This window comes from Miniopterus natalensis, chromosome 13, assembly GCF_054644295.1.
Source record: "Miniopterus natalensis isolate mMinNat1 chromosome 13, mMinNat1.hap1, whole genome shotgun sequence".
In the NCBI taxonomy this organism is placed as follows: Eukaryota; Metazoa; Chordata; class Mammalia; order Chiroptera; family Miniopteridae; genus Miniopterus; species Miniopterus natalensis.
The window spans coordinates 8977170-8998309 of NC_142093.1; the positions used below are offsets into that span (position 1 = coordinate 8977170).

Below are 21140 nucleotides of genomic sequence, written 5' to 3' on the forward strand. Positions count from 1 at the left end.
TGGGGTTTGTGTGGAGACTGTGATTTTTGAGTTTCCGTGTAAAAGTTAAGCTAATCTGTAGATGGGAAAAAATGGTTTGAGGAGGGAATTATAAAGGAGAGAATCGCCCGGCTGGGCGTGGCTCAGCGGTTGAGCGTTGAATCCAGGCCATTGGGGTCCGATTCCCGGTCAGGGCACATGCCTGGGTTGTGGGCTCGACCAATGACTCATCATTGATGTTTCTATCTCTCTCTCTCCCTCTCCGTTCCTCTCTCTGAAATCAATAAAGATATATTTAAAAAAATAAAAATAAATAAAGAAATAAAGGAGAGAATCTTAGGAACATAAGGTGTAGAGGGGGAATGAATTGGGTGCTTATGCAGAAGTTGGGTACAAACCAACTTAATTTGATTATAACTAAATACTATTTAGTGAGTAATGGAACAGAAAATGTAGATTAGGGCCAAGTCACGAAGGATTTTGAATATCGAATTGAGGAATGCATCTTTATTCTGTAATAGATTCTAAGGCTCCATTGAAAGAACTTGAGCAGAAGAGAGATGGACCCATACAGGGAATTTCAAAAGAATGATATCTGGGGCTTTCCTGGGGATAGATTTTTTTTCATCATAAAGTCGGGGGAAATAATATTTGCTGCACAGGGACGCTTTTAAATGAGATAACTGTCTAATGAATGCCTTGCTTGGTGCTAGCTTTTCCTGCCACCCTCTTTCCTGAAAGTGGCCCAAAAATACTCACCTGCTCGCCATTGGCGCCCCAAGGGCAGCAGCTGCAAGAGCATGAAGATGTTAAGGAGGGCAGGTGCTGAAGGGCAGCTGGGCACCCACCAGCGGGGATTTAGCAGATCAAGTAAAGACAAGCAATGAAAAGAGAAAGGGGAAGAAATGTTTGCCAAGGGCTGTTGAAAAGAAATAAATTGGAAACCTGTTATGCACGTAACTGGGACGTTACTGTTAACTCAGGAAGGGAGGGAGGGCTTACGGAGGGAGCTCTGGTGGACTGTAGAGCACCCGGGAAAGCAGACCTCCAAGCCGTGCGTGTGTGCGTGTGTGTGTGTGTGTGTGCGTGTGTGTGTGTGTGTGTGTGTGTGTGTGTGTGCGTGCACACACGCGTCTGGACAGTGAGCCCATCCCAGCTGTACTGGCTGGCAGATGGGAGCTGGAGCTAATCACCAGGATTGTTTCATTTAGGAAAATTGTTCTCATTAAGTTGTAATTGTGACACCATAGTCGTGTCTACAGGCAAAACGACACAAAGTTCCAACAGGAAAACCTGCGAAGATGGCCCTCAGGGCACCAGTAAGGACTAAGCATATAGAGTGGAACCAGCTGACGATGGGCCTCACTGCTGCAGGGGTTTTAAATTCTTACCTGCACAGAAAACCCCACCAAGGTAGCCTCGGAGTGTGATCCAGCCACCCGCCTGGCCACTGAAGTATCACGAAGTCATCAGCGCCCCTGGAACAATGTATCCACTGTCCAAGGAGAGGGGGAGGGGCGGCGCTTCATACTTGCTCTCCAAGGAGGCCAGAGTCTAGACAGAGAGATAATATGCCCTCTACGATCTGGGAGTCCCTTGAGGCTTCCCTGAAATATGCACAGAGACAGAGGCGGAGATGCTCAGAGATGCCATATAGAATCAATCTGCTAACTCAGGGAGTTTCCCTGAAGAAGGGGCATACGAGCTGAAGCCTGAAAATGCGTAACAGGGAAACAAGAGGGAAGTCAGCGAGGGCTGACAATACCACTTAACAATAACAAGGGTGCGTGATTAGCGACGGCAGAGCTCACCAAAAGGCACAATGGCTGCCCCTTCTGCTCGGCGCTTTCACAAGGACACAGCTGCAACCTTCTAAACATTGAAGGGAAGTTTTTTAAAAGTCCTGCATCCTCACCCTTCCTCCTAACATCTCCTCCAGATAAATGCCCACACCACCCTCCTGGAGGACCCCGCGAGGGACGCCGTCTGCCTGGCCCTGGGAAGCGCCTGCAGCGTAGACTGTCTCCTAAGCAGCCACAAATCACCCCAATTCCGCACCAGGGACCCTGGGCGAAGAACTGTTTGTTCTTCTGTCCTAAAGAGCCATGTATGAGAATGCAAGCTACACAGGGCAAGAATGTTATTGAATGGGTGAATGAATGAATGAATGAATGAACGAAGGAACAGGGGAGATAAACCTTCCAAAAGAATTTCATCTGGGGACCTCACACATATCCTAGCAAGAGGGGTTGGCAGATGTTCACACATATGAATTCCTGTTGAGCTACTGAATTAAATAATACCAAAAGTGATGAGTCAATGAATGACTAAATGAACAAATGAATATGTTATTTAACCTATCAGAGTCCTGACCCCTGAGAGAGGTCCTCCTGAAGGCTACACCGGGCAGCTTTATGAACTGCACACAGCAGCACCCACCATAGCCTCAGGGCCGAGGGTTCCAGTTCCCCCCTCCATTCTACAGGACACCTAACCCCAGCCGCACCCCCACCACAACCGCCCGCCCACACACAGCCCGCCCTCTGTTCATGTGTGATCAGCCCTCCAGATGTGCCTAACGTGCTTTACTCTTCTACTACTAGTGGGTCTAAAGGTCCCCCTGGCAATACCTAGAATCAAGGTGCCTGTGGCCCCCACTCCATGCCTCTTCTGCACACACGTCATGCTAGAAAGACCTCAGCTGTGTGTTTTACTTTCTGGTTGGAAGCAGGGCTCTTGGCAGTTGTGAACAGCTATGAGATTTTCTCTACAAACCTCCGTGACCTACAAACAAGTGGCTCCCGAAAGATGCAACCTGTAGACAGAGGCTCCTGCCAGAGCGTCAACCCTGAGACCCAGGGTAGATGGCAACTATTCGCTTGCTAATCACCAAAATGACAAAGACCCAGCCTGAATCCCCAGAGAGTGGCCTTCAATTCAACTCAAGCCACCAGCCCCCCAGCATGACCAGGACAAGCTCAAGTTTCTATGGCATTTCATTTGTTCAAGCTACATAAAGCGCTGGTGTTGATGTGCTCCCTTGTGGTAGATAGTTATCCGCTTCCATCATAAGCCAGTGTTTAAAATGCTAAGGCTTGCCCGGCCGAGGGTGGCTCAGTGGTTGAGCTTCACCCAGGAACCAAGCGGTCACGGTTCGAGCCCCGATTCACCAGGCAGGACACATGCCCGGTTGCCGGCTCGATCCCCAGCAGGGGGCATGCAGGAGGCAGCCGGTCAATGATGTTTCTCTCTCATTGATGTTTCTCTCTCTCTCTAGTCCCTCTCCCTTCCTCTCTCTCTCAAAATCAATAAAATCACACTTCTTAAAAAAAAAAATGCCGAGAACCCATACTGCCTTCCGTGGCCCAAAGTTCCTGGTCTGTGTGAGAGTTTTGCTTGGCTCATAAACCTCCAGCCTCGATCTGCGTCTTCTGGATGCTTTACCTGTGAAAATGTGTATCCTGCCTGAGAAACAGTCACAGCTCCCTGCCGGGGAGCAACACAAACATGAGCTCATCCCAGCAGAGAACCATGAGCCGACGAGAGGCTGTGTCGTTTGGGTCACCGACAGAGCAGGAGGCGAGCAGAGGGCCAGCGGCTATTGAAGCCGAGGACGAGACACGGCGGCTGTGGGCAGAGGGTGGGGGGAGGGCTGGGAGGCGGGCTGGCTGCCCGGGGTGCCCAGCATAATTTCATCTGCCTCATTGCTGTCACTCGCGGCCCTTTCTGTAGCACTGATGTCATGCCACATCAGCTGCACCTGTGCCCGTGTGATGACTTTCAGGCTCAAGTAAATACCAGCAAGGGCATCAGGGTGACGGGCACAGTGGGACACCCCAGCGATTGATCTGTTTGTTTCCATCCGGGGCCATGGGTCTATTAAATAAACACGACTATTCTGAAGGAAAAGCAGGAGAAATGACTATTGGATGGCCTTTATAATTCTTGTTTGGTTTGGATGTTGCTGTTGTTTGCTCTTTGGGCTTTTTTCTTCTTTTTTAAGGTGGGAATGATTTTTTTTTTTTTTTGCAGACAAACAGATCTGAACACAAGCAGCAGGACTTTACTCACTAGCTCCAATTCCTCCCTGAATACGCGCCGCAGCTGGCAAGGTGTCAGCGATTAGCTGATTTCCCTGCTCTGCTGCAAAGTTCTGCTCTGTGGCCAGTTTAGACACGAGAAGTAGAGGGGCCATGGGACCTTCCCCCAGGCCTCACCCCTGAATGCTCCCAGGGCCGGTCCTCTCATGTCAGGCTGGTAAATAGAGTTTGGGATAGAGCACACATTTTGCACAAAGCAAGCTAGGGTTTGAGGGCAATATCCTGCCTAGCTGCTGCATGATTTATTGCACTTTGGATTATTTAATTGTAAGGAAAAACATTTATAAGAAAAATATTTATAATTGGAATTAAGAAATTATAAGTCATAAAATGCCACCCTCCTCCAAACCTTGAAATTGGGTTTGTTTTCCAGTCTTTAAAATCCTGGGGAAAAAATCATTCAGAATGTGCAAAGATTCTGTTATCTGTTCACCCAAGAGAGACCCTTAATTAGTATGTTACCATTTCTTTACCTGTAAAATTCAGATGATATCACTGAGAATTTTATAAGTGGAGTGATTTAAAGCTATTTTAAGAGTCGCTTTCTTCTTTCTACCCTCCTGAGAACACCTCACCTTACAGAATTATAATATTAGCATTAGGTTCACAGGAACTTCGAATAACACATGTTAACTCAGTCTGCATCCTTCCCACCAGGCCCTGAACGGAATGACTCTGAGGACAATCGGGAAGGAACCTGCATGTCCTTGTAGCAACTGGTAGATGCTAAGAGGTGAGGGGGTGACTCCCAGCCTCTGCTCATCAGTTCTCCGGTGATGAACCTGGAGCTCAACAAGAAGTTGGAACATAAGACAGTCTGCACGTTTTGAGAAGACGCCTCCAATTTTCTAATTTTTAAGAGATATATAAAGAGCCACTGACAACATGATTGCCTCCTACACTGCTTCTTCATGGTTGTGCTACTCAGTGTGGTCTGTGGGATAGGGCCAGTCCGTGAACTATTTGCCCAAGATCTGCCATGAAATACATACAGAAATTACAAGTAAACACATCAATAGTTGTATAGCAATTCGGCATTGCCACAGCATCCAAGGAAATAATCTGTGGACTCATCTCTTTTGAACAGCAGATAGGCTAGTCTGAGGGTTTCAGATCTGGGTAGTAAATCCCATTGGCTCACATTGTATTCAGTCCCGTGTAATAGGATATATTTATCCAAGACTAATTAGAAATCAAAAATGCTAGGTTGACAGATAGAAAGAATGGAGGGGCCCTTTGCCACAGATGGTATAAGAAGCAGAGCACTGTCTATTGCATTCACCAAACTTGTACATTCATGTCCTCCCAGGTGGAATATAAGCGCCATCGGGCAGTACTTCATCTGCCTTACTCAACTCTCTAACACCAAAACCTAGCACAATTCCTGCTTCGTTGAATGAGTGAGTGAGTGAATGAATGAATGAGGAATGTTTAAGGTTCTGTCTGCCTCTCAGGTTAGGCAGCCATGAGATGTCAAGAGAAGGTGGTCACCGTACAGATGTCACATGGGGACCACTTATAAGTTCTCACTCCCCTTCTTACCCAATCTTCAACGTCAAGGCAATGAGACAGAAGACCCTGGAATACATCTCCAAATGTATAAGTCATGCCTCTAGAAAAATATGATTCCCTCTGTAGAATTCATTTCATCACTACCTTTTTCAGATCACAGCTATTCCAAAAGCAGAGCACAACTGACATTTTCTATTATAAGTACTTATTGTTCGGAATATCAGTGCCCCATAAACATGCCACAGTTCTCTGGAAACCTCCGAGAGTAAACAAAGCTAAAGTTTCAGGGCTGCTGACATTACCAAAAAAAATTAAAAACCCACAAAAGTCATGACCTTACCCTCCCCGCCCCTGGGACAAAGGAGAGGACAACCACACTATATCATAACATTTTGATATTTGCCTCCTGATATGAAACATTAAGAGGGTGCAACACCCCTTTTAGGATATTTCTGCCCAAAATGCACAGCCTGAATCTCATCATGATTAAAGAATATTCTACAAATAATTGGACCATGTTTTTCCGAAAGTACAAGGTCATGAAAGACAATTTCCTTCCTCTCAAGTGATTCAGAGAAAAGACTATATTGATAGACACACACACAGAGGATTATGAGCAAAAATAAATAGACAGACAGAATATAAACAGTTGGTAAATCTAGAAAAGGGGTTTGCAGATATCCCTATACTATTCTTGCAACTTTTCTGTAAGTTTTGTGTAAGTTTGAAATTATATTAAAACAAATAGTTGCGTAATCAGCAGCAACAACAAAACATTTAATTGTGAATTTCTAGATGGTATTTTCTCAGCTAACAGCAATGCATTCAATTTTTTAACTGTCCAAACAGCCGTGGTTTAAACATACCGCAGTGTCCTGAGCTCTGGCCTCACAAAGTTCCGTCTGGACTTCAGGATGCAGATCTGGGCTGTTTGGAGAGAAGCAAACCAGAATATTTTAGGCACAAATGGGCCCTACAAACCGATCTTTCAGGCCAAGTCTTAGTTAGGTTAAGGTAAAGTCGTTCTAACAGAGACCCAAATCCAGAGGCTTAAATAAAAGAAAAATTCATTTTTCTCTCTCATCAAATAGTCCAACAAAGTTGGGCAGTCCTGCCAGCCCCAATCTGAAGCTCCCACCTCTGGATCCAAGGGAGAAGTTTCAGCTTCCATTTCATAGAGGGGAGAGGGAAAGAAAGTGAAAGACACATAGCTTTGTTATAAAAACTCAATCTGGAAATTTGCATAGATCACCTCTATCATCACTTTCTAGGCCCAAATTTAATTACACGTTACAGAGAGACAGTAAGGAGGCTGAGTCACCAGCCTCGATGGGTGGACGGGGGCCATGCTCCCAGCTAAAACTCGGGGTGGGCAGATGCCCTGTTGCTAAGGAGAGGCTGAGAAGGGTAATGGTAGGTAATTAGGCCTCTGCCCAGGAAACAAGGTTGGAGGGCTTCTATAGGACTAGCCAAGCGCCTCAGCCATGTTTCCAACAGGGCTGTGAATTTCTGGAGGAGATGAAAAATTTATGGAAGAAATTGGGCTCCCCAAATAGGCACTGTTCTGTTCGGTGCCTACTGGAGTAAATTATTTAAGTGGCTATAAGATTTCTAGAGACCCAAGGTGCTTGATTCTGGAGGCAAAGGCCAGTCCAGAAAAAGCTTTCTCTGCCGTGGACAGTCAGCATGGCCACGGTCAGATCATTTTTATTCTGTTGACAAAATAAAATGTCTTCACACAAACAAAGCTGCCCTCCCCATGCCCACGTTCGCACCCGTGTGCGCATCACACACGCACCCTGACAGACAGGGCGCGTGGGCTCGCTGCAGGATGCTCTCGACGTCCTTTCTTAGCGACTCCCCTCGTCTACTGGGAGTGCTGGGCATGTTTATACTCTCGGCTCTCACTTATCTTATATGGTTACTAAGTGGTTTCAGTACAGCAACAGGCAAATCACTCAACAGTGCTTTTTAAGGGACTATGTCTTGACTTGTCAAATTTATGAGTGGCTAAATTGCTTTATCTCCATCTGAAAAAATAACTTATCCCAGACCAGGCAAGATAAGGCATCTGTATTCTAGTTGATTAAAGCTTTATTTCATTTTTGAGGGTTTGCACTCAAAACAGCATTCCAAAATGTCACTTCCTCTCCTCCCCCTCCCCCCAGGTGTCTGTAGGGTGCAGGCCTGCGCCCGGGCAGACGGCAGTGGGCGCTGTGCTTGCTGTCCAGCGTCACCCCACTCGCAGGAAGGCTGAGGCGATGCCAACAGGGGCACAAGAGGGTACTGTCTGCTTTGTTCGAATAATGAGTTTGCCATTTTAACCCAAGTCCTGAAGATGTGTGGGCCACGTCCAGCATTTATCATCATCATCGCAGAGCCCGAAGGAAACGCAGGGACACTCACCCACTAGGAAACCACACACACTGAAGCTCCCGAAGTGCCACAAAGAGACTTTGAAGTCCCCATGGTTCCCCATGGACCCTTCTCCTGACCTTGCTGCGCCCCAGCTCTGGAGGAGCTGACCTCTCCTCCCCGTCGGTGACTCGCCCAAAGGCCGGCTGAAGTCTCCTTGGCTCCCTGTTACGTCCCTGTCAGCCAGTCCTTCTGCACCTGCCCAGGCCCAGCCCCGTACCAAGGGTTGTAAGAAAAGCTGTCAACCCAGGCTCCTGCCACAGTCCCCTCGGCGTCAGGAGCAAGGGCATCCAGGCCTCAGTGCCAGTCCCAAGCTTTAGAGCACCCCCCGCTCTGCCTCTCGGTGCCTTGTCCCCAACCAAGGACTGACAGTCAAAGCCACACCCAGCGACGCCGAGGGCAGAGCAGGCCAGAGGTGGGCGCTGCGGGCTCTCCGCGCGTGGGCTCACGCCCCACGAACACCGACACCGCCGCTTCTGCCAATTGAGTTGCGTGCTCAGCCCTGTCAGCTGTAATTGTACCCACCCTTTCTGTGCCAGCGGCTTGTGCTCTTGTAATTATGTAATTTAATTCAATGTCACATAAACCAGTGAAAGATGCACGGGGAAAGAGAGCTGTTTTCATGCGCACCAGGTGGAATGCCGTGGAAGGACTCGATAAAGATGAGTCGCTTCCGAAAATAAAGGAGGCAGGTAAATTAGACGGCAAAACAACTGTAAAAGATAAGAAATAAAATTATTTACAAATCTCAAAGGATTTTGCCAAAAAAGCAGAAGCGGAGCCTGGCGACCGGGAAGAAGCCAGCAGAGGGGGAGCGTGGGGACACCGGGAGGAAGGCCTCGCGGAGTCAACCTGCCGAGCTGGCGACAAGGGCCTTGCTTTGATGGCCGCTGATGTCAGAGTCACACGTCATCCACCTGAGGACGGACTGAGGACTGTCTGAGCCGCGCTGGGCGGCTGGACATGCGGATCATTTCTAAAAGAATGAGGACCCCTCCTCGCTCAGGGCACTGGCTGTTCCCTAAAACCCCCACTGCCTCCCTGCCCGGAACCCGCAGGAGTCTTGGAAACGCCACTCTGTCCGGGAAGTTCTGTCACCTCGTGTGTGATCCCAGGCTGTCAGATCCTGGCATTGAAATAATGCTTCTCTGAAAATCTACTTCCAGCAAATCCCAGCTCTTTGGTCACCTTTCCCCCGTCGGAGACAGCTGTTTATTAATTTGGGGGATATTAAAGAGCTTCTGGTGACAGATCTGACCTCACCCTCCCGCTGCTCATGGGTATGTCCAAAGAAGAAGACATGCTCCTTTAGTCAGAGCCTTAAAGACGTCATGGCCTGGTGCCCACACACTCAAAGAAGTCAGACCTCAATGAATTCAAGACGGTGGCAGACAATAGACCAGGAACCCCAGCTACACGTTTTCCCTGCCTCCCCTTTCGCTGTGGGTTATCCATCAGGCAGTCTGCTGCCTGTGAGCCCAGGGTCCCTGGCTGCTCCAGAAGGAAGCTTGGGTCACTGAATGAGCCAGAATCCTGGTATGTACGTACAGGGCAGTGGACATTTGGAATCCGTGTCCCTAACACTTAACAAGCCCTAACCCTACAGCGGCAATGCAGAAGGAACTGCAGGTAAGTGAGTCGAGAAAGAGATAGTTTACGATAATTTCAAAACCAGAAAATAAACCAATAGACTTAAAACTCCAATTTCATTAGATTTAAGAATAAAAGAAGAAAGTGGTATTAAATGTCTCCTATATTAAGCAAGTGAACAAATTGTATTGAGGTTGGTAAATCATATCTAGATTACTTCTGGGAGAGCCACAATAGGAAGAGCTCAAAGAAGATGTGGGACAGGGACCTTCTTTTCATTGGATGCTCTCTGGTGCAGTTTGAGTTTCTATGTAAATAGTAAAAGGTTAGAGACATGTACACGAGACTTAAAAATGTGTTCATCAAGAAAAGGGCAGTGGACAGTGACTGAGAAAAGCATACTTTTAGCTTCTCCTAACCTCTGTATAGTTGATTCCGATGAGCATGCTTTCCCATTGAAATTAATATCTGAAAAGTGACAATAAATGATTATGTCATCAATTGGAACACTATGGCATGAATTAAAATATCAATGTTGTGAGAGACTAATGACGTGGAAAAAATGTTCATAATACATGGAAAACTTTTAAGAGGAGCCCAACTCCTATTCCCACCTGAGCAAAATGAAATTGACCACAGTCAAACAAATTGATTGATGCAGGGTTTAAAATATATTTAAAATTACTAATTGTAATTTTTTAAAAACTTACTGAAAATACTTAAAATAGAAGTATAATATAGTGAAATACTCATGTTGTCCATCCCCTAGACATAACATTCTACTGTAAAGTCCTTCATATTTTGTCCATGAATTGTTAAATATTTACTCTATACATATACACACATAGGCACAAACACACATATGACTTTATTAAAAAATGGGAAAACATAGTTCCTATTCTTCTACAGATATAGTAGAAATGGTTCAAAATATGTGGATCATTCTTACGCTGGGGCCTCGTTAATTTTTTCTGTATCCTTCTAAGTTGACAACATAAGCTGCTATAGTGAGAATAGTGTTTCGAATATTATCAAAATTATATAAAGACTTCTGAATTAAAAATGAGTTCAAAGACAATTAGCTTAAAAAGCCCCAAAGGCTTTATTGAGTTAACAGTAAGTTTAAAAAATGAAATTAATTTTAAAGCATTGATTTTTTTTTCTAAAAGAGTGAGACATTGAAATTGTTTTCTAATTCAGTGTTTCAGCTCATGCAACTGAAATTAACTCAATTTAGCTTTTCTATAGTATTTGCAAATAGGTCTTAATATTTGCATGGCCTAACAGCATAACATGCCAGCTCCTGGGCTACTTGCTTTTCCCAGGAACCTGGATGCAGCAGTCAGCAGGCTTGCCTTGGGCAGCACTGTTGGGGAGATTGCTGGGGGAGGGGAGCATCATTTAGCTTGAAACTCCTTGAGCACCATTGAATGACATGGTTCTACATGTGCCCCCTTTAAAAGGATGGCACTGAAATTTCAGGCTAACCCTTGTTGTAGGAAAATCTAGGCTTGGGAAAGCTTCATTCACCAGCCCTAATTATTGCTACTCCCTGCCAGGCTGCCACCTTGGCCCCAGCCTCTGCCATCTTCCCCCTGATGGAAAGGCTGTGCCTCCATCAAGAACTTAAATAAGAAGGCCCTTCCTCTGAGTCCAGCGGGCCCTGTGGGAACACTCACGCATCATGGTTTTGTAGAAGAGGAAGGGCCACACTCCTACCTGAGGGCACAGAATGGGGACCCCAGGCTTCTGGTTGTGTAGTGTGATCATGGAAGGGTGTGAAACCTCTCTTGGGTATGAGGCAGTGCACTGAGGGGCATACGAGTTAGTGAGTCAGATCTTTGTGTTATAAACCCAGGGCCCCCCAGGAAATAATTAGAAGGTCTGAGTAATGATCTCGCCTCAATGTGACTCAGTTCCCTAGATGTAAAATGGGGACAATAAATAACACCTGTGTAATATAGGTTGCTGTTAAATACTATCTTGACCCAATTTTGAGGACCTGGCTAGAAGCAGCCAATTAATTCCATACCCCCAAACTCCCTTATTCAAACTCCCATATTCCAGGCCTCTATCACCCCACCCTAATCATCCCAGGGCCAGATAAAAGACAAATCATGAGAGCTTGCTAAAATTATTCAAACTACCCAGTCCTAAATAGGCTTGCCCTGCCTTGCTCTTTTCCTCTTGTAGAAACCAAAATAAAGGCACTTCCCCACACTTCCCCTTGTGGTTACATGGGTGTACAAATTTAGCCAAACTCATTGAATTGTATATTCATAATGAGTCGTTTAAATGTATTTAAATTATATCTCAATAATGTTCATTTGATTTTTAGAAAGGTACCAGAGTTTTGGTACTATGAGGACAAACAGGACCTGAAATGTATTTTGAATTCCCACCTCCTGGTAGAAATATAGAAGAAAAAAGGCCTCTAATCATGTTCAGATGCCTGTGTCCATCTCTGATTAATGTGACCACAGAAGGAAGTTACTGTACTATGCATGCCCTAGCTGTCCCTTTAAAAGAATTATCTAAAACAGGAATATCAAAGGACATCTATGAAACAAAAGCTTGAGTGTCTTTATTTTCCCTAATCAACACAGACTTTCTGGAAGCAACAAAGGACTTGAGGAAAGATGCATTTTCCTTCACTGGCATCACCCAACCACTTCAATAAAAAGTAAAATAAATCAACAGGAGAGGCGAGAGAGAACTGCATTTGAATCCCAGCTCCTCTACTTGCCAAGCTGGTGATTAGGCAAAGTAGTTAACGCTTTCCAGACCTGCTCTTCTCATCTGTTAACTGAGGACAGATTGTATAACTCACAAATGAATTCTTTGCAAATACGAATGGAATACCTTATGGAAAATGATTAGCAATGCTTGAAACATAATATACTTGTAGTAAATACTAGTAGTTAGAGAAAAAAGGTAGCTCTTGCTATGTATGTGTCATATATATATATATATACACACACACATATATATAGGTGTAGATAGATAGATGATAGATAGATAGATAGATAGATAGATAGATAGATAGATAGATAGATAGATGATAGATAGATAGATAGATAGATAGATAGATAGATAGATAGATAGATAGATAGATAGATAATAGATCTCAGCACGTGCTTTCCAGAATTCCTGGTGTTTCTACAGTTCCTTTAATGCACTATAACTTCTGCTGTTAGAATAAATTCAAATTCCTAAAGACTAAAATAATACTCAAATGCTTTATATATCATGTTGTTATTTTTTCCTTTATTGTTTGTTTCTTCAGAAGGAAAACTGACGGAAATGCAAAAAGAACATATGGATGATTAATTTCAAGGGCATAGGCAAATCAGAGGGGACAGATACAGTAGCTTAAATTGAGTCTGGATTTACTTTCTTCTGCAAAGTTTGGAAGGCAGCGATTCCCCACTTGGAATATGGGAAAGTGGGAAATTTTTACCTGACTTTATGGGTGATGAGACATGAGCACACCCGCATCTAAAGTCTTAAACAGATATAATGGCTGACTTCAATGTTTACATCCTACCAATCACTCAGGTTTATTCAACAACTTATTTACAGCTTCTAAATGCACTGAAATCAGCTCGACTGTTTTCAGGCAACAAACAGATGGAGTTTAGGATTGGTGAATTCAAATTTCAAGCTCACAAACTGGGAAGATGGACCGGGTCTAAGAACAAACCACATTGTCAAAGATAAAATGAAAGGGTAACCTTTACACACCAGCCTTTTACTGCTGGGAAGCTCCAAATGCTGATGAAAATAGTTGGCTGCCCATGTGAAAAAGTTGTTTAAAGTTAACTTAGATGCAGAGTGCTATTTTCAGGTAGCAATTGCTCCCTATACATGTCCATTCTGTTCAAATATAGGCCTCTAGGTCATCAAATATAACATGGAATCTGATAAAAGATAAACTGAGACATATTAAAAATTTTAAGAATTTCTTTGAGCAAAAATCAATTTGAATCAGGTAGCACCAAACCAGAAGTGGTTGGGAGTACTCCACAGACAGGAGCCTGGGGGAAATGCTTCTATGGAGAAACAGCAGATAAAAGTAAGAAAGTTATTGATGGGCCATAGCTTACAGCCTATCTGTTTGTGATTGGTTGTCCTTAGGTTTCAATTTTGTAGCCTTGAGGCATTGACAGGCTTAGGTTATGGTGTGCTTACATAGCCCATCATAGCATTAGAGACATCAATCTAATGGCCTCCTTGTTTAATTAATTTAAATTTCAGTAATCTCAATGCTGAGATATCTTCTGCAACTCTAAAAGTTACCATTGAGTGACAGGAGACTTGACTTGGGGGTGGTGAACATACAATAAAATATACAGATGATGTGTAATGGAATTGTACACCTGAAACCTATATAATGTTATTAACCAATGTCACCCCGATAAATTCAATAAACATTTTTAAAATTTTAAAAATTAAACTTACCATTGAATCACTTTAAAATTGAGAAAGGTTGAAGGTAGTAACTAATGTCAGCAATTTATGATGAATTTAGACTATAAAAATGCCAGATGTTAGGCTATAAGATATATATGATTGCATTTAACAAGTTTTTCTTTTCACACAATGATTCAAGGCTTTTAATAAAGTGTTCTAATCAATAGTAAAATGCCCGACCAAAGCTATTAGCCTCAGCATTAGAAGGCTAAAAGGTAATACTATCCCAATTATAGTACAGCTGCTAAGATGGCATGGCAGTAATTAGCCTGGAAATATGGTTAAGCCAGGAAACAGACACACCGGTTTCCAGAATTCAAATCACAGAGGACCCCCTTAGCAGGTCTACAACTGATTGGTAAGTCCTTTTGACAATCTTGTTCTCCCCCAAAATAGGCAAGTTTATAACCTTAGGCACAGACTTACCAGTCACTGGAGTAACACCCAAGTAGTTCAGCCCTTCCCACATCTGCAAGGTCTACCTGTATGTTCACCCATTCAGATACGATCTTTAAGAAAGGTGAGGCGGGCTCAGAGCTCACCAAGACTTCATGGGCTCCTCCCCGTGTCCCAGCCTCCCTTGGTGTTGGGTGGGGCCAGGTAACTGGGTTCTGGCTGATGGAACAGGAATGGGAGTAATAAACCACTTCCTGGCATGACTATTAACATTTCATCATGGGACCCGGCCCTTCCTGCAGCCGTGCAAGAAGTCACGGCGTAGCTACTTGATGGACATCCTACCGGTGTAGCTATTTGGTGAAAGTAGCCTGGGACTCAGAACTCACTGTTTGGAAAACAGACACAGGAGAAATGCCCAGGACACACTGGGTGTTGCCTCAGAAAGGTAGGATATCTCCTTTCTTAAGTCGGTAGGAGTCCAAGATTTATTTGTTATTAGAGCATAGCCTACCATATCCTGACTAATACAAAGCTAATAAAAAGGACCTTTCTGCTTGGGCTATAACACAGCAGAAAATACATTTGGTTGCTTTTATGCCTGAAACGTCCCTGAGAGAGCCCTGTTACAAAAAGATAACTTCGCCTGATAGTCAACCAACAAGAGGGCTCAGATGTGTAAAAGAGTCATTTCAGCCACTTTTCCAAAATTAAGAACCGTCACCTTTCATTTGCGCAGCAGCACCAGCCTTTCGCGTGCTGCTCTCTCACACGCGTCTCCACAACGGCCCTAGAGCAGTTTTCAGTGTATAAAACCGCACCTTTACGACCGAACAAAGTGAGTAGCAGCAGGATTTTAAGTGAGGTGCCTGGTAACCCAGCTAGTCAGAGCCCAGACGAGGCGGGCTGCTGCTTTTGTTCCCCATAATCAAGCAACGCTCCAAGCTTTCGGCCTTGTTGCAGATTTTTACAAGCTCCTCTTTTAATAACCTTTCTCCATTGCATCCCTGACTTATTACCTGCCTGGCTCCCAGCGCTCTTATTTATGTGCGGACTCATTCCAGCTGCACAGCGAGACGTTTAGGCTGTGTTTACTGTGTTGTCTCCTAACCAGGGTCCATTATCTCCCGAAACAAGAACAATGTTCTCAAATAAAACACAGCTTGCCTGTGGCTGCCGGACCCAGCCAGTCCATCACGGGGGCAAAGATGTATCTCTGGTGATGGGGGGGAACCTGCTGTTTTCATTGGAGCTTCCCCTTAGGTGGCTCCAACAAGAGGAGAGAGGAGAGGGCTGAAAGCATGTGACTTACTGCAGGGATCCAAGCCAAGCCCCCTTTTCAAAGTCACACTTCCAGGCAAGCTCTGCCCTCTGACCAAGAGCCAAGCCCCAGGGTTCATGGGCCCCACTCAGGGCTGCGATAGAGTCCAGGTCAGGGAGGTCGCATTTGTAATCAAACTGACTTACACAGAAAGAAAGAAAGGCTTTGTGGAAGGTGGTTGAAAAATACTTGACCTAAATTGACAACTTGGAGAATTTAACACCACTCAAAGCCAGGTTCAAAAGGTGTCTCTCCATTTCCTGCCTTGATCACCCGTCTGGCCCATTTAGGATAACAAGGAGAGGTGCCTGGCCTAGCAGTGCAGGAGGGCCTGGAAGGAGGGGCCGAGCAAGGTAAGCCACTCTCACCAAGAGCCACAGGCCTCTTTGAGACCCTCCCTCATCCCTCCTGCCAAGTATTAATGGCCATTATGAGAGGTGGTGAGGTACAGACTCAGGCAGGTGTCACATCTCAGAGCCTGCTGGTTTTCAAGTCAGACAATTATGTTTTCAAAATCTGGCTCAGCACTCAATGGCTGGGTGACCTTCATCAAGAGATCTAACCCCTGAGATGTGTTTTCCCACATGTAAAATAGGAAGTAAGAATAACTACCTTTGCTGAGTTGTTGCAAGGTTAGGAATCATATATACAAATGTTCATATACAAATATAGTGCTTGGTGTGGCTTAAGCCCGGCACACGGTCAGCCCTCAGTAAATGAGAGCTTTTTAGTTGTCTTTATAGTGATGACTACTGAATAGAAAACTGCCTTTTTGTGCTCTTGCTCTGACCCGCCTCTCACCATCTCTAGGAAAACCATCTGGGTAGCACTGATCCCTAAAATCCAAAAAGCCCCCTTCATAGGGGACAGAAACCCAGCTCAGTGCCCAACACTTAGTAGATAATCACATATATTTGTTGAATTGGATTGAATTGAACTGAATTGTGCCTCAAACTTTACACCCACAGGCAGCTTCCTTGGTTCGCCTCATTGACTTTGATAGTTCTCTAAAATGTAAGCTTGGCTTCCTCCTGCCCGGAGCTCCAGAGCATTTGGGCTGCAGTTCTGAAATGTTTATGATATTCTGTGTATGAAGAATGTCTTATTTAGTCTTGTGCTTCCCATAATTATGTTAATTCTGTGGTGCAATTAAAAAAAAAACAAAACAAAACAGAGCGAAGCCAATGGATCACATTTCTATCTACATGCCACGAGTTTTGGACTGATCTTCTCAACAAAGTGGGGAAGATCCACAAAAAGGCTTTATTTTAGTTATAGCTGGGGGTGACAGTTTAATACTGCAGAATATGTGCCGTGTCTCCTAAGTCTGTCACAGGGTCTTAAGATTAGAAGGGAACTTAGAGGTCATCTAGTCCTACCCCCAGCCCAGACAATGTCTGCCAGCGCCTATCAGGGAGCCTGTGAACAGCACTGGCGCCACAGGGACTGGCACCAACCCCAGTTCACACTGCCAGGCCCTGGGGCAACAGATGCCCGCAGCTAAGGAGGGGCTAATAGGCTCCTAAGGACTGTAGATTAATCAGTTTACCAGAGTACAGTAAGGAGTCTTGCCCATGGCCCCCATCTTACAAAATTAAACAGAGACGTGAGAGGTTTGTTGAATAGGACGTATCTTTAAGGAACAGAGCTCTAGAGCGGGAGTGTGTTCATAGGGACATGCATGCACATCTCCCGTTAACACTCACAATGAGGACACACGGTGGGCACAAAGCACAGTGCAGTTCATGTACCTTTTATTCCTGGAGGTCGCATATTATATCTTTTTTCAGGTGTCTGCTTTGGTTATTAACCTAGGCTTCACTGAGTGCACACTTCCTTTGAAAACGTGCCCTAAGGCATTCATTTACAGCGCCTACTTTATATCCTTGGGAGTAAGGGGGCGAGGGTGGGGTTATACCCTGCAAATTTAGGTAGTCTCAGACCTCATCCAGCAGGGACCTGAGGCTCAGCCCAGTCCCTGCAAGGGCTGAGGCTCCAGGGAACTGGGCTTGGCTGGAAGGGCTGGTCCCCCGTCTGCATACCTGAAGGTATATTTACATTTAAATCGCTGTTGTGTCATAGGGTTACATACCCATAGCTGCCCGGTAGTAGTTAAATTCAGATTTTTCCTCCGAACAGTAAATAGTTTTATTTTTCAAATAGCCTAATTTTGGGAGTTTTTATTCCTCACCACCACTGTGTTAAGAAAGCTGTCAAGTTTTGGAATTTCCAGGAGAAGTGTGAAGTGGCCTTTGAAAGCTCCAGAGGAGCCCTGAGGCCTGACATTCTACACTTGATGGCTCTATTTACATATATATTGTCCTTCCAGGGAAATGCTATTGGTTTGGATTCGGGGCTGCTGTCTATAGACAGTTCCGGCTGTCCTAGGGGCCTTGTCTTTCTTGCATTCATGCATTCGTTCACTGGCTCGCTCATTTATTTATTCAGTTAAAAAGAGTTTTAGTGTTTGCCTCTGCTACCTGGGTAAGTCTGGGCTCCTGCTCTGCCACTGAGGTAGGAGACAGGAGTTAGGAATCAGCTGCCTCGCGAGAACCCAAGCCCTCAAGTTGATTAGCAACATACGTCGCTAGCAACTTTTATTCTGCCCAAAGAACTCCCAGTATCTTGCATCTGGGGGGGGGGGGGAACAAAGAGGAGCCATTTAGAGGAGCAAGGGCAGTACATCTGTGCGTCAGGTGCGCAGGCCACCCATCATCCTGGGTGACCAAAGAACAAGCCCACGTTTTCCCGCGGTGATGAAGTTCTCGCAGGTGGGAGCAGAGAAAGCCAGGAGGCCGGCCCGTGCTGCGGAGGAAGAGCTAGGGAGAGACGCTCAGAGCCTGCACCTCCCCGTGACGGTGAGAAACAGCGTGGACGGCCAGCTCAAGGCAGGCCACGGTCCACAGATGGGGTGAGGTTTACATTCCCAAAGCAATCAGGTCATGCCTGTACTGGATAATTGCGTTAACCTTTACATTTATGTTTTTTGTTCCAAACAACATAGAGTGACAATGGAGAGGGGAGATCTGGCAAAGACTCATGAGGATGGTAATATGCGGGATTAATACTGAAAGCTGGGAAGGAGTTTCTCAAGGGGAAAGGGAAGGTCACGAAAATAGTGTGTACAAAAAAGGCAAGGGAAAGCAAGGTCATTTGTCCTCGGACACTCAAGTATGGGCCTTCCTTCTGCTCAGATAAAGGAAGTTTCTACCAGGAGTTGGTACCCTGTGGTGTGTCATCCACAAAAACACTGACAATCAAGCATGGTATTTTTCTTTTGCATGGGATTGTACCCCAACCATCTAATTCCCAACAGTGACATTTAGATCATTTTTTAAAAATATTAAATAGTATTATTTATTAAATAGTATTAAAATACTATAATCCTGGCCCTATGTGAGTAAGTACTGATTTGGAGGGAGAGAATTTGGGTGGGGGCGACACAGCTGATATTATACTTCACAAGACATCAAGCTAATGATCTAGGAATGGAGGCAGAAGGCTCTCATATTTCTGAAAACAAGGCCTCAGGTAATGGATATGACGTGGTTAAAACAGGCCAGATTTGGGAAGAGAGCAGCAGTTGGAGGCAGAAAGGGCACTTACTCTTTATTGGCCAAATGAATTCAGCGACTGGACAGATGAGGCAAGGAAGCGTGCGCCCACCGTTCCGGGAAGAGAGCATGTGATGCAGCAACGAAAGGAGCCACACGCGTGATGTGAATTCGGAAACAATGGGAGTCATAAAGTATGTAGTAGAGGCTCCCCCAGAAAGAAAGATTCTAGAGGGTCTCAAAAGTCATGCTAAGCTTAACTTTTAGTAGACAACTGGGGGGCCCTGAATATTCTTGAGCAGGGCAGTGACTTCAGAAGGTTAATCTGTGAGGGGCCGCAGGAAGCAAAGAGGCAGAGCGTCCTGTTGAATCTCCACCATCCCAGGGTGGGGGGGTAAGGAATGGACCAGAGTTCTGGTCCCTGATGTGGAGATGAGGTTAGTGATGGTGGTTTACACTGTGCGTGACACAGCGAGTGAAGTAAGATCTGTGAAGAAAGGTGTGATGTTCTGAAGGAGGCGCTGAGGTGTAACTGGGGAATGGTACTCCTCACAACTGTTTACAGTCCTGAGCATGCCTTAAAAGAGTCCTGGACAACATTACTTTAGAAAGATTGGGGAAACCACTCACAGGTTACAGACACAAACCCAGCGTAGTAACCACAGGGTGGTTATTGGTTTGCTACAAAACCACCTCTGGGGGAGGTTAACACTCACCACTTCCCTTTCCCTCAGCCTATCCAGATGTCTCCCTCCCTCCACATGTCCCAAGCCAAGAGGCCAAAGAAAAGCTAAGCATCTGTGGGATGCCAGTCAATGTATAGTACACTCAGGGCAGCCAGGGAGGTGTGAGATGACATGTCAACTCATCCCAAACGTTTCCCTGGACAGGAAGGAAAAGCCTCAAAGCTGTACAAGGTTCTGCATGAAAGCAGGCAGGAACTATTTTGAGAAGGAGGTCTGGAGGACAGTGGGATAAGACCTTTGGGATCACATCTGCTTCCCAGTGCTTCTTGTTCCTTACCAGGGCTGTTTGGGGCCCTGCTGATGTCCTCAGGGATGGGAGAAGATGCCTGTGCTCCAGGAAGAGCGTCCTGGGAAACCAGAGCACTTTTATAAACACATTGTAGCTCTGTTCCTTCTAAAAAGACGAGGTTCTGCTGCCCAGAACTCCTCACCCGCCTCCTTCCCAATGGCTGATTTCCCAAAACAATTACCAAAGATGAGAAGTCCGGCAGAGGAAGACTGTAGGTAGGGGGCCCTGACCCTTTCAGTTGAGCACGCCCACTTAAGCAGAGCCAGCCAGCCTGCAGTTAAGCCCTTGTCCCTATCTTCAGGGGAGCAGCGGGTATCTCTGTCTTGCAGACAGACAGTCTACTGCAGGCCTGGAGACTTCGGGTAGCTCCCTGACTCCTTGCATGTCATGGAGACTTATTGACTTCAGAATGATTCCTTAAAAATATTCTCAAGTCAATGAACCTAAGGATCTCAATACCAAATAATAGAGAAGGTTTATAAGTGGTTCTTTGCTGTATCCCTCGAGGGGTAATAAGACATCAGTCTTCAATTGGTTTCTCAATTACCTGGCGTGATGCATCTGCAGAGTCCCTGTCATAAATAAGCGGCTGCCTAAGACAAGACTAGAAAGCACAAGTTAAGATGACACCAGGAGCCACAAATTCTTGGAGGCTGATGTTTCTCTACCGACTATTGATACTCAAATCCCATGAAATGTGTGCCCTACTTTAACTGGACCACCCCCGTTAATGAATGCATCTGTTAATTTATTTAGGAGTGGCTT

General features: G+C 45.3%; 1 non-coding gene across 1 annotated transcript; it reads right to left on the bottom strand.

The window, feature by feature from the left end:
- Positions 1–10505: 10505 nt before the first annotated feature.
- LOC148091601 (U6 spliceosomal RNA) lies at positions 10506–10611 on the bottom strand. Its single transcript, XR_015715600.1, has one exon. It is a non-coding gene; the product is annotated as a U6 spliceosomal RNA (small nuclear RNA).
- Between the last annotated feature and the right edge of the window lie 10529 nt (positions 10612–21140).